This window comes from Heterocephalus glaber, unplaced genomic scaffold (assembly GCF_053883595.1).
Source record: "Heterocephalus glaber isolate CG9 unplaced genomic scaffold, H.glaber_assembly_v1.0 deba00001538, whole genome shotgun sequence".
Taxonomy (NCBI): domain Eukaryota; kingdom Metazoa; phylum Chordata; class Mammalia; order Rodentia; family Bathyergidae; genus Heterocephalus; species Heterocephalus glaber.
The window spans coordinates 26,490,735-26,509,918 of NW_028258333.1; the positions used below are offsets into that span (position 1 = coordinate 26,490,735).

The window sequence follows — 19,184 nt, forward strand, 5'->3', positions numbered from 1 at the left end:
AGATTAATTTCTAGATTATCTATTTTGTTCCATCAGTCAACATAGTGGTTTTTATTCTGGTACCAAGCTATTTTATGTACTATAGATTTGTAGCATGTTTTGAAGTTAGGTATTCTTTTTTTGCTCAGAATTGATTTGGCTGGTCTGGGTTATTGTATGTGAGAGGTGGATGACTCCATGTGAAATTTAGGATTTTTTTCTATTTTTGTGAAGGTTGTCACTGGTGTTTTCATGATGAGTACACTGAGTCTGTAGACAATTTTTTCCATTTTTTGTGTCCTTTTGAATTTCTTTTAACAGTATTTTGTATTTTCATTATACATACCTTTCATCTTTGTCAAATTTGTTCCTAGAGTATTTTTGGCCAATTGTGACTGAGATTTCTTTCTTGAGTTTCTTTTCAGCAAGTTTATTATTGGTGTATAAAAATGCTACTTTTATACATGTTGATTTTTTTTTATTAAATTCTTTTATTGGTACATTGTAGGTATACAACACAATTACATTTCTCATTGGGAATTGTACCTTTACATAATGCATCTTGGTTCTTATTTTTTCCCCAATCTTAGCTCTCCCTTCACGCCCTCCACCCTTCCCTATTTACAAAGACTTTATTTCCATTTTTTCCATTTCTCATCATTTTTCCTTTCCCTTCTTTCCTTTCCCCTGGCCCTCCCACTACCCCTACCACTTTGGACCTTTTGTTCCTATTTTGCATTATCGATTATTCATTCTAATCATTGGTACATTTTAGGTATACAATATAATGACATTCATCATTGGAAATTTGCACCTTTACATAGTCTTTCTTGGTTCTTATTTTTCACCATTGCCCAGCCCTCCCTTCAACCCCTCCATTCCTCCCTATTTACAAAGATTTTGTTCCTATTTTTCCATTTTCTCATATTAATCCCATTCCCTTCTATCCTTTCCCCTAGCCCTCCCACTTCCTTTCCCTTTGCCCCTTTTCTTCCTATTTCACATTACCTATTATACATTTAGTCCTTATTTACACTTTCAGTTTCTCACACCAGAGAAACTATTCAGTATTTATTCATGTGTGTCCTATTTATTTCACTTAAGAGTATCACCTCAGTGTACATCCACTTAGCTATAAATGTCTCTAATTTCTCATTTTTTATGGTTGAGTAGTACTCCATTTTATAAAAAAAAAAACCACCACATTTTCTTGATCCAGTCTCCAGTTGATGGGCATTTGGGCTGTTTCCAAGTTTTAGCTATTACAAACTGTCCTGCTATGAACATGGGCACACATATATCACTGTGGTATGATTCTTTTAATTCTTTGGGGAAGATCCCCAGCAGTGGAATAGTGGGGTCAAATGGACTTCCAGTCCTAGTTCTTTGAGGTATCTCCATACTGATTTCCACAGTGCTTGCATCAGTCTACACTCCCACCAGCAGTGGAGCAGGGTGCCTCTTTCCCCACAGCCCTGCCAGCATTTGTTTTTGGTTGATTTCATGATAGCAGCCATTCTTTCTGGAGTGAAGTGGAATCTCAGTGTTGTTTTCATTTGCATCTCTCAAATGACCAGTGATGTTGAACATTTTTTCATGTATTTATTTGCTATTTCTACTTCTTTCTATGAGAAATGTCTGTTCATTTCAGATGCCCATTTTTGGATTGGGTCTTTAAATTTGGGAGGTCTGATCTTTTTAAGTTCTTTATAGATTCGAGATAGTAGACCATTGTCTGAGGAAGAGTAGGTGAAGATTTTTTTCCCACATTGTGGGCTGTCTCTTCACACTGCGGGTGGTTTCTCTTGCTGTGCAGAAGCCTCTTAATAAGAAGAGACCCAATTGTTGATTGTTTGTGCTAGTTCATGGGCAACTGAGGTTTTGTTCGTGAAATCTTTTCCTGCACCGAAGTCTTAAAGGGTTCTACCTAACCTCTGTTCCAACTGGTTCAGAGTTTCTATTTTAATATTTAGATCTTTAATCCATTTTGATTTTAGTTTAGTGCATGGTGAGAGATACAGGTCTAGTTTGAATCTTTGGCAAGTTGAAGCCCAATTTTTCCAGCACTATTTATTAAAGAGGCTATCTTTCCTCCAGTGAGGGTGTTTGGCTCCTTTATCGAAGATGAGATGGCTGAGTGTGTCTGGCGTTGTTTCTGCATCTTCTAATCTGTTCCACTGGTCCTCAAGTCTGTTTCTTTGCCAGTACCATGCTGTTTTTATCACAGTACCTTTGTAGTATAGTTGCAGGTTGGGGATTGTGATACCCCTTGCCATGTCTCTGTTACCTAGAATTGCTTTTGCTATTCTGGGTCTCTTGTTCCAAATGAATTTTTGCATTGTTTTCTCAAGGTCCATGAAGTGTGCTGCTGGGATCTCAATTGGAATTGAATTAAATCTATATAGCAGTTTTGGAAGTATAGCCATTTTCACTATATTAATCCTTCCTACCCAGGAGCAGGGGATGTCTGTCTATTTTCTGATATCATTTTCAATCTCTCTTTTCAGAGTGCCATAGTTTTCAGAGAAGAGGTCTTTGATTTCTTTCATTAGGATGATTCTTAGGTATTTCAGTTGTTTGGATGCTATTGTGCAAGGAATTATTTGCCCTATTTCTGTCTCAGTGAGTCTCCCATTGGTGTAGAGGAAAGCTATTGATTTTTGTGTGTTAACCTTGTAACCAGCTACTTGACTGAATTTGGTTATTAAGTCTAGAAGCCTTTTGTGGAGTTCTTGGGGTCTTCTATATAGAGTATCATATACATGTTGATTTTGTATTGCACACTTTATTAAATTAGTTTATCAGTTCTGACAACTTCTTAGTGAAGTATTTAGATATTTCTATATATAAAAGCATGTCGTGTGCAAACATGAATAATTTTTATTATTCATTTTATTATTATTATTTATTTTTATTTGGTTACCCTTTAATTATTCCTCTTGCTTAGTTGCTATAGCTAAAACTTTCAATAACCTGATAAATTTTCAAATTGCTGAAATAATTTGAGAAAAAATAGTTTTAGTTCTCTAAATGTTTTGTAGAACTCATCTGTAAAGCTGTAAGTTCCTAGATTTCTTTTTGATAGGAGATTTTTAATTATTGTTTCAAATATTTCTTTATATCAAAAATTTCTGTTTCTTCATGTTTCAGTATTGGTTAGTTGTATGTGTCCAGGTGTTTATTAACTTTTTCTAGGTAATATAATTTACTGGGGTGTTAATTTTCATAGTGGTTTCTTATGTTCTTTTGTATGTCTGTGATTCCAGATGCAATGTCTTCTTATTTCAAACCTAATTTTACTTGAGCTTTAGCTCTATGTCTCTTCATTACTGTGGCTGAATATTCATCAATTTTGATTATCTTTTTAAAAATTCTATCTTGTATTTCATTGGTCTTCTTGTGATTTCAGGTTTTTAAAAAGTTTCTACTTTATTTTTATTACTTTTCATTTTACTAATTTAAGGTTTGACTTGTTCTTTTTTCCCTAAGTTCTTTAGGCACATTTTTATATTGCTTATTCAATTTTTTTTTTTTTTCAATTAATGCAACTAGTTATAAACTTCTTTTTTCGCATTATTTTTTCTGTATTCTACAGATTTTGCTTTGTGTGTTTCCATTTTGATTTTCATCTATTTAATAGTTTTTAAATTTTTTACTGTATTCTCTGTGATTCCTATAATGGGAATACATTAGTTCTGTAATAAGCATAATAATAGTAATTCAGATGACTAGTATTTTATTTATTATTACATTTTTTAGATATTAATTTAGGTCACATATGAACTCATCTGCTTACTTCTGACTTAGAACAATCATCTACCTGTGAAATTGTAGCTTATAGATCTGGATAAGAGATGAAGAAAATCAGTATGGAAACTATGTAAGAGCCTAAAACTAAACAGATTTAATGTCCTACATTTTGTGACATTGTAGGATGAATTCTTGGGCAGTTAATTATTTTTTTACATTCCACCTTCCAGAATTGTCTCAAGTTCTAGAATAATGTTCCAGGTCAATAGTTACAAGATGTAATTTAAGAGGTGCCAAGAATAGATTCGATCAAAATATCTGCACTATTCATGACTAAAATGTAAAAAGTGGCCAGTGTTTGTGTAGATTCCTTGAGGCCAAGGACCATTTTTTATTAATCTTTAACTTTTCAATACTGGAACATGATTGTTGAATGAAGAGATGAATAAAATACCAGAATTTCCCTAACATTTATTAATTCTCTAATATGTAAATACTTTTCAAGGGATAACATATGATCATCTGTACCCCTAAACAAATAGCTTACCAGATTCATTTCCTCTGTGATCACAATGATCACTGGAGATTCAAAGCCGACATCTATACCAGGATCCTGATTCACAAACGTCAGGAAGCTTCAAAATAGATAAACCTACTGTATCTGAGGGGGATGAGGGAGGGTGAGTACATGAGACTATAGGATTTGGTGCTGACTTTAGTTAAGCAGAGACAGAAAAGTAGAAGAACCATATGTACTACTCTGACAGGAACAGTGCTTCTCAGTTCAGTTCCTTTATCATGACAGCCAAATTCTTTATGTGTCCTACAGTTTAGAAGGGTACATTTTTACATCTGTGGTTAAGTTTTCACAACACCAAAAGCAACTAATGAATCCACTGCAAAGCCTTGCCAGTGTAAACAAAGCGTCAGTCAACTGTGGCTGACTATAATTTGGTAGTCCTCTGTATTCATTTACTTATTCACTCATATATTTAAACAATTACTGAGTACATTCTGCCCTCAATATCCATGGGTTCCACATCTGAAGCTTAAACAAAGCCTGGGTTAAAAATATTTGGACAAAGTTCCAAAAACTTCCAAGAAGCAAAACTTGAATTTGCCATGTATCAAGCACTATGCTGCATACACTCAAATAAAGAGGCTCGCAGACACACAGTGCTCTAGCTTCCCCTCATTTTACAGAGCCCAGTCTCTCTCCAGAACCCAGTGAGCACTGCTTCTCTTGCATCTTATTTATGTACTGTGTCTATTATGTCTATGATGTTTGTGTCTGTGCTGAATATGTACAGACCCTTTCTTACCATTACTCTTTAAACAATATGCTATAAGGAATATTTACTTAATATTATAAATAATCTAGTGTGTTAGTGACTTTTCTCTCATTGCTGAGACAAGATACCCAACAACCAAAGTTAAAGGGAAAGGGTTTATTTAGCTCACAGTTTGTAGAGGTTTCAATCCATAATTGGCTGACTCCAAGGCAGGGTGGCAGAGAGGCAACAGTTCCTGGTGGAGGAAGCAGCAAAAGCAACAGGGAACCTTAAGAGCATCTTTCTGCTCCTTTTATCTTATTCAGACTATTTAGGGCAGGTAGCACTTACGCCCTTAATCCTAGTGCCCACTGGCCTAGGCCCACCATGAATCAATCACCCACTCTACATTCAGCTACCTCCAAAATAGCCCCATGTCATTCTCCTGAGGCTTTGGGGGAACATCTAAACACAAGCCATACCATCTAGAGATGATTTAAAGTATGCAGGAGTTTGGGAAATTTCTGTGGATAAGATCACAGGTTTGGGTATCTGTGAAGGTCCTATAATCAGTGTGTTCTGGATACTGGGGGCAGACTGTGGTGGCTTTCAGCTGTATCTTGTAGGGAACATATACATTATATAGAACTTGACCTCTACTTTTCAGTGTCTCTATGGTCCTTCTATAAAGATATTATCTTCATCTCTTTCCTCTTTTCCTTCTTTTTTCCTCTTCCTCCTTCTTATAGTTCATTTCTAAACATTTATTAATAGCATATTCAACTGTACTATTCAGTAATTTTTTTGTAATAACACATTTAATTCTCACCACTCCCTATTTTATAGATTAGAAAATTAACACAGAGAAGCTAAGGAATTTACCAAAGATTAACATCCCCAGAGGATAGCATCTTAATCCAAGATCTAAGTTGGCAAACATATATATATATATATATATATGCATTCATAGTGAGTAAATTGTTATAAATCAATTGTGGATTTATATAAAGTTTAACATAATACTTAACATGTATATTCAAACTATATATAAAATTTAGAGACTTCCAATTTTAAAAATGCTTTCCTTCTTTTGGATATATCTTTATATTATAAATACAATAAAACAGAAATTTGAATATACTAAAATAAACCAGGCAAGGGACTTCCCATTCCTTTTACTCTGTAGAATTACCCTGTGGCATTGCTTTCAGCCTGCAGCATTCGGTGGTAATTTCATCTTTCCAGATCTCAGTGTGGCATTGCTCACTTTGTGTGGCTGTGCATCCGTGATTTGGATTGGGAGCAGAGGCAGGATGGTGACTGGCTGGGCCTTTATAGAAGAGACTGAGGACTTGATCCAATTTCTGTCAAACAAGGAGTAAGAGGGCTCTGACCTAGTTCTGAAAGGTTCCCTGGGATGAGAATAGCTAATAAGGAAATCAGCTCATAGGCTTCCCTAAGGCTAATTCCAGAAGAAATTGCCCAGTGAAATTCCCAGTCCTTGCCCAGATAAATCCCATCAGTCTTTGAATAAAAGGAACAATTTCTTCCAAAGTAAATTAAAGAAGCATGAATTAAATTTACATATTCACCATCCCTCTCTGTGGCTGCCTTAATTTAGTTACAACCAGGACCACAACATAATTTCAGTCTCTACTCAGGGTGTTTCCTGAGGTTTTTCAAGTGTTCCCCATAACATTACACTACATTTACATTTGGACAGAAAAACAGAAAAAAGAGAGGGAAAATAATATCCAGGTGTTGTAGGGCCTGACCACAGGGAAGCACCACATCTGAGCCCAGTAGATCAGGAAAGTCTCTCTGATTGAGAAACATTTAGGTAAAAAATTGAGCATAAGAAATTATAAGGCAGTGACAAGGTTAAATGAAAGCTCCCATAGACTCAGGAGACAAAGTGAACATGAGTACAGATAATGGAGATGGAGAAGTAGGTATGAAGCCCAAAGATCCCAGTAATACAGTGTCATATGACTAGATAACTGAATAGCTTGTGGGAGCCCAGAGAGACATAAGATACAAAAATTCTGCCTAGGTCTCTTGTCAGAGTAGCTGAGTAGCTGGAAGAATTGATAATGCCACTAAGGGAAACAAGAAGTCTCTCTCTCTCTCTCTCTCTCTCTCTCTCTCTCTGTTTCTCTCTCTGACTCCCTTTCCTCCCTCTTTGGCTCTCTCTCTCCCTACCCCTTCTCCCCTGCCCTCCCCCCTTGGCAGGTAAAAATATATTAGTGTGTTGAAACACTGAGGGAGCATGATGAGACATATTACACTGGGTATAGCAGAGCTGTCAACTTCAAGATTCACAATTCTTAAACATGCAGAACACTGTGCCACAAGCTACAATATTACAGAAACTGAATATCTTAGCACTTGCAATTACTGGGATAATATGAATGGATTCTAGACTGATCTAAAGATAGAACAAAAACTTGGTTCTTAGTGTATTTCATATAGGTTATTGAAATAAAAAGGAAAGTAGTTATCAGAAGCCGGGAGCAGGAGAAATGTTGATCAAAGGGTGCGAAGTTTCAGACAGAAGTAATGTTTTTGAGATCTATTGTATAGCAAGGTGACTATAGTTAATAATAATGTAGTTTCCAAATTGCTGAGAGTAAATTTCAAATGTCTCACCACAAAGAAATGATGGATGAGGTGATTAACACATTAATTAGATTGATTTAATCATTTGGCATGATGTTTTGACATATCAAAGCATAACATTGTACCCATAAATATAGACACCTAATATTTGTCAACTAAAAATAATATTAACTTTGAAAAGCAAAATGTTGATTATTTTCTCTTCAAAAGATTACAAACTTATAAAGTTGTTCATAATCAATTTGTTTATCCAAACCTCTAGTGTACTAGTATATTCACCATGTTTTCATTTTCTGATGCTGTGACAATTAAACTTGATCAGAGTGAGAAACACCTAGGAAATTAGTAAAGCACACTTTTGGATGTGTCTGTGAAAGTGTTTCAAAGACAATTGGCAAGTCAGACAGCACTGAGGAAGGAGACTCGCCCTGAGTATAGTCCAGATCTACTAAAAATAGGAGGAATCCAGCAAGCAACAGTCCTCACTCTCTTTCTACCTCAGTTAACAATGAGTAGGCATCTTTGGTCCCTCCCACCCACCGTGATGTTTCTGCCTTGCCACAGGCTCAGCAAACCCTGCACTGAAACCTCTGAAACTGTGATCCTTAGAAATAAGCTTTTTCAAAATGTTCAGCATCACTGGTCATTTGAGAGATGCAGATCAAAACAATGCTGAGATTCCACCTCACCCCAGAAAGAATGGTTGCTATCATGAAATCAACCAATAACAAATGCTGGCGGGGCTCTGGGGAGAATGAACCCTTCTCCATTGTTGGTGGGAGTGCAGACTGGTGCAACCACTGTGGAAATCAGTATGGAGATACCTCAAACAACTAGGATTAGAAGTCCCATTTGACCCAGCTATTCCTCTACTGGGTATCTTCCCAAAAGAATTAGAAGAATCATACTACAGTGATATACGCACACCCACGTTTATAGCAGCACAGTTTGTAATAGCTAAAACTTGGAAACAGCCCAATTGCCCATCACCTGCAGACTGGATAAAGAAGATGTGGGGTTTTTTTGTAAAACACAGTACTACTCAGCCATAAAGAATTAGAAAGTAGAGACATTTATAGCTAAATAGATCCACATTGAGGCCAGACTCTTAAGTGAAATAAATAGGACACACATGTGTAAATACCGAATAGTTTCTCTGGTGTGACAAACTAAAAGTGTAAATAAGGATCAAAATGTATAATAGATAATGTGAAATAGGAAGAAAAGGTCTAAAGGAGTAGAGGAAGTGGGAAGGGTAGGGGGAAGGAAAGAAGGGAAAAGAAAAAATATGAGAAAAGGAAAAACATAGAAACAAATTATTTGTAAATAGGGAAGGGTGGAGGGGGTGAAAGGTGGCCAAGGAAATGGGGAAAAAGTAAGAACTAAGATACATCATGTAAAGGTACAAGATCCTAATGATGAATGTAACTGTATTGTATGCCTAAAATATACCAATAAACTTAATGGAAAAAAAAAGAAATAAGCTTTTTCAATTTGTTTTCATGGTAGACTATGAAGTTTTACACAAGTCTGAAAAGTCTATGTTCTAAACAATAGAATTTTTTAAAGTATTATTACATTATAATTATGATTAGAAAACAAAATATTGATTCCGTATATTAAGATTTAAAATGCATTCTGTTTTCAGAGAGTATGGAACAATATCATAGCCAATACTGAATAGAGAATGTAGAAGTTATTTCAGTGCTCGAAATCATTCAAAGTCCTCAAGTTCTGGCTGACCACAGGCATTCTGTTGGTTTGATTCTTGTGTGTTTAAAGGAAACTGATACACCACAATAATAGTTCCTAAGCTCTTATATGAACATCCTTCACATTTGTGTGCCAATTTAATAAGGTAAAACACATTTAAGGAAGAGGAGGAGAATGATACTAATATTCTTGTGTTCTAAACAGTGTTCCCTCAATACCTTAATTAATGACTCTAAAAGCTGGAGTGGAATATTGGAAGACTAAAGCTCTCCCCAAGACTCAAGTTCATTTCAAATTCCTGACATGTCCACAGAAGGAAATCAAGAATGTCAAAAATCAGTTACACATGAGTAAATACAAAATAGTTTCTCTGGTGTGAGAAACAAAGTGTAAATAAGGATACAATTCTATAATAGATAATGTGAAATAGGAATAAAAGCTCCCAAAGGAAAGGGGAGGAGGGGGGAGTAGGGGAAAGTAATAAATATGAGAAAAGAAAAAAATTAAAACAAAGTCTTTGTAAATAGGGTGGCATGGAGGAGTTGAAGGGAGGGCAGGGGAATGGCGAAAAAATAACCAAGATATATTATGTAAAGATACAAATTCCTAATAATTCAGCATATTATATGCCTAAAATGTACCAATAAAATTAATGAATTAAAAAAATCAATTACAAGCACTGGGGATTTAGCTCAGTGGTTCCGCTGCCTGCCTTGCAAGCACAAGGTCCTGAGTTTGATCCCCGGTACCAAAAAAAAAAAAAAAAATCAATTACAACAATGAGATATCCCCACACAATTATAGTATATCAATAACAAAATAGATGGGTTAATGCTTACTTTTAAAATGAATTACATATAACCATTGAGTTTGAATATGTCATATTTTGACAAATTTATGTACTATTGAAACTTTCTAAAATGTAAAATAACTACAGATAGATGGAAACTGTTTCAGTATAAAATAAAAATTATATGCCATACACTCAATGTCTACAATAATCACCATTACGTGCATCTCCCTCACATTCAGAATTTGATGAGGCTACTTAGCTTTATAAGTTCTTATAAACCCAGTACATTGCTATTCTCATAAAATTAGTAGAGTTCATGTTCATATATTTTTGGTATAATAATATGTTTCAATGTTGCAAACTCTGGTCAGCAGGCAAGATTGGCCTACTGTCTATGTTTGTAAGTAAAGTTTAATCACAACACAGCCATATTTGCTCATTTCTGCAAGAATAATAATGGTAAGGGTGATTAAGAGCATCTCCACATGTTTATATAAGCTAGGCAGGAAAAAGATGATCAAGCTTATTGATGGAAGTGTAAGGAATGAAAGACTTTAAACTAAATCCAACTTCTTATCTCAAAATTATAGCATCATTACAATCAGCAATCCAATTAACTTCATGAGCTTGAGAGTTTTTCATGATCTATGTAAACATCTACATTTGAAAATCATAACTTTCCAATTTTATTGATAAGTGCTAAAATAAGTTAGGTGCTATGCATACTTGTTAAATTAAATAAATACAATCAATAAATGAATTAATAGGAAAAAGCAAAACTCAAATTTTTACTTTAATTTCACTGTATCTTATTTTCTCTTTTCTCTTCTTTTTTGTTTTTAATATCAATTATATTTAAGAGACAAAATAAATTCAGGGCAAGGATGATTCTATAAAACCATGGTTTTGGTTTATCTTGTCAAACATACTCCTTTAATCCAATACAAGATGTGCTTTAAGCTGACGCAGAAAACATTTTCAAAGAGGACATCTGAGGTTAGACTGTTCATAAATAATTATAAACAAATGAATTGTTTACTTAGTGTGTAATGTTTGTGGAGTCAATTATGCTCCAATTTTCAAAGACTTGCAGTGACCCAACCAATCTGCCACCAGATTCTTTCCCCTGTACAAACTGCAGGTTCTTAATGCAACATACTCATATCTCACAGCTTAAGGTTTTCTCTTTCTCATTCATAATGCTCCACTGGTTTGAAAAAAAGCACAGCAGGAACGAACTGATTAATAAATTCTGTTTATGTTAGGTTCCAATTGTGCACCTTGGAGAAACACATCCAAGGCTTAATAAAATGGATCTATCTGTACTTTTACTTCAGAGTGCAGGGAAGAAGCCATTTTAATTAGAACATTAATTAGGTAATGGGCAGATTGTTTCTCCTTACAGAACGTATTTCCTTGTGTGTAAAGGGAAGCATTATTCTTACAGGCTATTTAACACCACTGAAGTGCTCTGGTGACCCAAAACACAAGTCTGATCATTACGTAAGGATGAACATGGATGTAAGATATCACAGGTACAGTACAGGTAATAGTAAAGTCTCCTTGCTGGCCTCTCTCCATGTTCATACTTGATTCACTACTGCATTCATTTCCCCAAAATATTACCATATTTATACTACTTTAAAAATATTTTTACTGGTAGAATAATATGTTAAAATTATAGAAATGTATTAAAGGAACAGTATGGATAATAAAGGTCTGCCCACTGCACCTTCCTGTCATCATCTATCTCTGCCACAATCTCAGTCCTCAGGGGAATGAAAGGATATCAAGATCTTTGAGATATTTTTAAATTTTTCAAAAAAGTTATACCATCCCATTATATTTCCTAAAATAATTACTTAATTATATATTGTAGGTATATTTGACCTTGGATTTCAATGATCTCATTCATATGAAACAATATACCTAAATCATCTCTGAGATCTCTTTCAATATTAAAGTTCACTGAATATGTAGGATTCCTGCTTCAATTATTTAGTGGCCAGCTATGTAGTTTTGAGGTTTCTCCTGACTCTTGAGTCTCAACTCACCTAGTTACTCATTCATCCTGAACACTCAAACAAGCAATGTAAACCACTGGTTAGAGTATTCGTTCTGCCTTTTCTGGTATGGATAAACTGATGAATTAGTGTAAACTCATCATGAATTTTTCTTTCCTCTACTTATGTTCTCATGGATGTTGCTAAAAAGCATTGCATAATAGGGTCATAAGAAAAACAATTGCTGATAGGACATTCTGGAATCATGTGCAACGTGTATATGGTATAATTTGAAAGTTCTCCCTATATTAATGCAAAAGACATTGGTCCCGTAGGCAAGACTATACAATGAGTTGGAAGTCTCACAGGTCTTCAAATTATGGAGTATGAAAGCAAGAAAGTTCTGAAACCAGGCATGGTGGTTCATCTGTAATCTTAGCACTCTGAGAGGATGAGGCTGAAGGACCTTAAGCTCAAACTCAGTCTGGACAATTCAGCAAGTTAGGGAAATCTTATCTCAAAAATTTAAAAAGGTGAGAGATTCAATTCAGTATGAAGAGCCTAGGTTCAATTTCAATCCCCAATGAATGGGCTTGGGGGGAAGAGAAGAAGGGGAAAGATAAGAATTAGGAGATGAGGACAGGAAAGTGAGAGGTGGAGGGGAAGGAAGGAAGAAGGGAGAAGGAAAGGAAGGAAGAGGAGCTGTGAAAGGTGTTTAGGAAGAAACAATTAATTGATAAATGAAGAAATACTCTGCATGAAATGGTATTTCAAATGAAACAGACATTTCCTAAGGGGAGTTTTAAGGCCTGCTTAAGGATCAAAATAATGCCTTGACCAATCTCAGCACAAATTTTCTTAAACTGGAATTTTAAGTATTACATAGCAAGTAGATTATAGAAAAAAGATTAATGTATTTAAGAAATTTTTTTGTTGTTCAAGTCCCAATTCATGTTAGTTATTTGAGCCGAGACTCCAAATCAAACTTATCAATAGAAGCTATTTGTTTCTACATTGTAGAATTTTTTGTAAATATTAGCTTAGTTAACATATTTGTAAAAGATTTGTAAAGTGTGGATATAAAGCAAGTATATGAATGACTTATCATCACTGCTGTTTCTCAAAGTAGGACTCTATCTACATGAATACTTGTTACTTTGTTACTTTTTGCCTTCTTACTGTTTTGGGCATTTTGCCTTTGTCTGCTTTACACAGTGACATGCAACAGCTGGCATGTAAGTGGCCACCAGGAAATAAAAGTGCAATTAATTACATTTGTTCCTTGGTTATTCGCAACCAGCTGTTTCTCTCCTAGATTCTAAGACCTGCTCCTGGCTTACAGTTTTCATAACCCACTCTTTGAATTAATGAGACATATACACAATAGTTGAATTGTTTCCATTATTTTAATTTTTTTCAGATTTCTTTTCCAACCATTGTCACAAATAATTATGGAGCACGAAAGAGATAGATGCTTATAATTTATGAAGTAATACAATCCAATAATTAGTGATTCAGAGATTATTTTTTCTCAAGAATTGTGTAATTGATGTGTGTTACTGGCATTCTGATCCATTTAGAGATTGCACAGAACAAATTTGAGCTTTAAAATCCAAGATATAAACAACACATGTGTTTGAGAAAAGGATAATCTCAGCAGTAATAAACACATCAAGGCTACTTCTGTCATATTATTATAACACTCTTCAACAAGACAAGCAGTCCCTAATTGCTTTTCCTGGAACCAGCACAGGACAGTTCTATCAGAAGCACCTTGAGAGATTTGAAGAAAATGATTGATTTCTCAGCCCTAACATTGACTTATCAAACTCTAACCTCTGGTTTTTGCACTTAGTAATCAAAGTAATCAAACTTGAAGTTTCCCAGATTTGGCCATATCCTGATTCTAAGTCAGGTTTAGGTGCCATTTTTGAATTACCAAATTTGATGATGTACTTGAGTATGTCCTAATTCTGGGTATTGCCTACTCTCTTCACAGTAGGTAGCTGAGAAGATGTATTTTTTTCAATTTTATAGGCCCCTCATATCTGTGACTGGTAGTCATAATTACTGAATATTTCATTCAATACACAAAAATTTAATTCTACTGAATTTTATCTTATCAGTATTAAAGACTAATACTCAGAGTAATATAAAAAGAATAGCAAATAAGTGACATAGGTGAGATTGAAAACATGAAAACATTTTCCATTATGATTACCTACACAGTTAAATTTCTGCAATATCAGGATTCATTGAAAATCATGTACATCATTGGATGTCAAAGAGAATAAGACTTTTGAGTAAAGTGAGAAATGTTTTAAAGGTACACTAGAAAAAAAATAAATTCTTTAATCCATATAAAATTGAAATCATACCCACTATTTCAGATGCAATGACTATCATAAAATAAATTGGGCTACATAATTTCCCTTAAGAAATGAGGTTTCAAGACAAACTTTCTTAAAATAAACCATTTCTCTTTTTGGTTCTCTTGACCAAAAACATACATTATTCATTCAAAGAAATTTCAGTTTTAGGTGACTCAATCTGTATTCTCTAATACTGGAATAGCTCAATTAGCTTTTATAAATTACTGAAGATGGAGTAGAATCAAATGTATTCATAGCTGCAAATATGAAATATGCATTGTGGTTACTCATTTAAATACTAATTTGTTAAATATCCTATTTTGGTACCAATTATATATTTATATCTTTTTTTCAGGTAATTAGAAAAATTTTATTGCTTTACTTCTTAGACTTAATATTTCTCATTTCTCTAAGGTTAAATTTATTTCCCTTTTTAAAAACAATACATGTTAGATTTGGGGAAGAACTAATTTTTTGGACCATGGGGCATAAAATGTGGTAAATGACTGATAATAATATTTTAATATATTAATTAACAGCTTAGATTTTGGATAAGCAAGCAAGCAAAAAAACAAAATTTTAGTCAAGATGAAATAATTCTCTTCTAGAAGTGCTAATGCAGGAACACAGATAAATTCCTTAAACTCAAAACACAGTGATTGAAGTAACTCCCACAGACAAGATATACAATAATCTCTCTTTGTGAAGCCTTTTTTTAATGATGTAGGGAGAAATGATATTATAAGACTATTGTTATACTACATCAGAGGATTAAAATGGATCTACCCATGAAATAACAGAAAAAGTATTGCTTTCTTTAGTTTGTTTCCAGCAGTGTAATGGATTGTAAAACTGAGCAAAAATTTTCTTTTCCACATTAACCCTTTTTATGTGGCATTACAGAGTCTCCTGTCAAAATGGGAGTCTGGTTCTCACTCCATGAGCCTGAGTTAGCCAGTGATCTCCCTTAGAAAATGAGCAATAAGCAAGTCTGTTGCAAATAGGCCACAAGAATGCTTCTACCCTGGGGCTTACCTTCTCTTGCTGATCTTGGAACCCTTAAAACTGATGACATGTGGACAAGTCTAGAGTGACATGATGGGTGATGAGCAATAGGTGACCTAATTACCTTTATCATCCTAGCTGCCAACTCAAATGACAGTCTAGGCAACTGCTAGACCATAGCACCATTAACTGTCATCTGTATGTAGAGGAACACATGATGACAGATGAAGAACAACCAACTAAACCCAGAGTAAATTGTGCACTAAAACATGAAAGCAATTAAGTTTTAGAACAATTTTTATGCCACAAAAAGTAACTTATACAAGGAGATAAATTTAAACTCATTATAAAAAAAGAACAGGAAGAAAATACTGTTCTATCCTTATTTTATTACTCCAGAGGGAGTGCCTTAATAGTTGGTTAACATAGGAATTTGAACCTAAACCTCACATTGTGGACTTTAATTTCATTTAATTTATTTTACCAAAGAGTAATGAAGGGAAGGAACTAACTCTTTTTTTTTCTTTTTGGAACTAACCTTTGATTGTGCTTCCTAAGTATTGGACATGATAATAGTTTGTCTATTATCTCATTCAACTTTTCCAGTAACTCAAAGGTTAATGTTCAGTATTGCTAAAGGTGAGAAAGTTACTGCTAAGAATGACTGGCCCAGGGCTGGGGATGTAGCTCACTGATCCAGCGCCTGCCTGTTAAGTTCCAGGCCCTGAGTTCAATTCCTGGTACCAACACAAACAAACAAAAAAAGAATGACTGGCCCAGAACTACATACTTAGTATGCATGACTAAAACTTTTAAATTAATTCTACCTAACTCCAAAGCCTATTAAATCATTACATAAATCCACTTCAACTGGGAGAGATGAACATGAATTTTTAAAAAGAAGATTGAATCATTCCCATAAACTTAATAAAGTTTTGATTTGCCACAAGAGTTTCTTACTACACTGCTACCTGAGTTATGATTCTGAAAGACAAACAGTTCCATTGTTTTCTGCAAAATACCCTGGAACTGCTCGCTGGTACTATGAAGAGCTGCCTGAGTAACATCTCTTGCATTCAATCGCAAACTATAGATGTAGTTTCCACAATACCAGAAGTCATTTTTCTTTAAATTTTTCTAACTCATATGCTTATTTAATAAATTTGGCTCTTTTAAAAATTGATTTTATTGGTACATTTAAGGTACACAATATAATGACATTCATCATTGGAAATTTGCACCTTTACATGATCCATCTTGGTTCTTATTTTTTCCCCTTTCCTCTGCCCTCCCTTCAACTCCTCCACCCCTCCCTATCTACAAAGACTTTGTTTACATATTTTCTTTTTCTCATAATTTTTCCTTCCCGTTCTTTCCTTTCCCCTTCCCCTCCCACTTCCCCTACCCCTTTAGACTTTTTCTTCCTATTTCACATTATCTATTATACCTTTTAGTCCTTATTTACACTTTCAGTTTCTCACACTAGAGAAACTATTCGGCATTTACACGTGTGTTCTATTTATTTCACTTAAGAGTATCACCTCAATGTGCATCTATTCAGTTATAAATGTCTCTATTTTCTCATTCTTTATGGCTGAGTAATACCCCATTTTATAAAAAAACAAACAAACAAACAAAAAAACACCACATTTTCTTTATCCAGTCTCCAGGTGATGGGCAATTGGGTTGTTTCCAAGTTTTAGCTATCACGAATTGTGCTTCTATGAACATGAGTGCATATATATCACTGTGGTATGATTCTTTTAATTCTTTGGGGAAGATACCCAGCAGGGGAATAGCTAGGTCAAATAGGACTTCCAGTCCTACTTCTTTGAGGTATCTCTACACTGATTTCCACAGTGGTTGCACCAGTCTACACTCCCACCAGCAGTGGAGCAGGGTTCCTCTTTCCCCACAGCCCCGCCAGCATTTGTTATTGGTTGATTTCATGATAGCCATTCTTTCTGGGGTGAGGTGGAATCTCAGCGTTGTTTTCATTTGCAGCTCTCAAATGACCAGCGATGTTGAACATTTTTTCATATGTTTATTTGCTATTCCTAATGCTTTGTCTGAGAAATGTCTGTTAATTTCAGATGTCCATTTTCAGACTGGGTCTTTAAATTTGGGAGGTCTGATTTTTTAAGTTCTTTATAGATTCAAGATAGTAGACCTTTGTCTGAGGAACAGCAGGTAAAGATTTTTTCTCACATTGTGGGTTGTCTCTTCATACTGTTGGTGGTTTCTCTTACTGTGCAGAGGCTTTTAAATAAGAATATATCCCAGGTGCATGTAGATATGATTGGCTGGAGGAGAGCATTTGTCTTTTCCTCCCTGGCTGCCTGAGGATCTGTTGCTATCATGAATGACATGGTAACTATACGGACCCGGAAGTTCATGACCAACTGACTACTTCAAAGAAAATAAATGGTCATTGATGTCCTTCATCCCGGGAAAGTAACAGTATCCAAGACAGAAATTTGGGAAAAACTCGCCAAAATGTACAAGACTACATCGGATGTAATTTTTGTATTTGGATTCAGAATCCATTTCGGGGGCAAGGCAACTGGCTTTGACATGATTTATGATTCTTTGTATTATGCGAAGAAAAATGAACCCAAACATAGAATTGCAAGACATGGCCTGTATGAGAAGAAAAAGACATCAAGAAAGCAGTGGCAGGAATGCAAGAACAGAATGACAAAAGTCAGGGGCCCCGCAAAGGTCAATATTGGTGCTGGCAAAAAGTGAGCTGGAGATAGGAGAACAGCCAAAGGAGTAAAGATTTTGCAGTGCCTGTCTGCAGTGACTGCGGGTTTTTCACGAGAGGATTAATAAATTGTAAAAACTTAAAAAAAAAAGAATATATCCCACTTGTTGACTGTTTGTGATAGTTCATGGGCAACTGAGGTTTTGTTCATAAAATTTTTTCCTTCACCAGTTTCCTACACAAATGGCTTCAAGAGATCTACCTATCCTCTCTTCCAGCTGGTTTAGTGTTTCTGTTTTAATATTTAGATCTTTAATCCATTTCAATTTTAGTATAGTGCATGGCGAAAGACATAGGTCTACTTTTAATCTTTGGCAAGTTTAAACCCAATTTTTCCAGAACTATTCATTAAAGAGGCTATCTTTCCTCCAGTGAGGGTGTTTGACTCCTTTGTCGAAGATGAAGTGGCTGAGAGTGTCTGGAATTGTTTCTGCATCTTCTAATCTGTTCCACTGGTCCTCAGGTCTGTTTGTTTGCCAGTACCATGCTGTTTTTATCACAGTAGCTTTGTAGTATAGTTTCAAGTTGAGGGTTGTGATACCCCTTACCTTGTCTTTATTGCCTAGTATTGCTTTTACTATTCTAGATCTCTCTTGTTCCAAATGAATTTTTGGATTATTTTCTTCCGGTCTGTGAAGTATGCTGTTGGGATTTCAATTGGGATTGCATTGAATTTATTTAGCAGTTTTGAAAGTATGGCCATTTTCACTATGTTGATTCTTCCTACCCAGGAGCAAGGAATGTCTTTGCATTTTCTGATATCATCTTCAATCTCTATTTTCAGAGTGCTATAGTTTTCAGAGTAGAGGTCTTTGATTTCTTTTGTTGGGTTGATTCCTGTGGGCGGCCTTGTCCCCCCCCACTAGTACTCTTGAGTGCCTTTTACGGACATGTCTAAGCCTGCTGCAAGCC

General features: G+C 35.1%; 1 pseudogene; it reads left to right on the forward strand.

The window, feature by feature from the left end:
* Window positions 1-17,914: 17,914 nt before the first annotated feature.
* Window positions 17,915-18,360, forward strand: LOC110350069 (small ribosomal subunit protein eS24 pseudogene; annotated as a pseudogene).
* The last annotated feature ends 824 nt before the right edge of the window (window positions 18,361-19,184 follow it).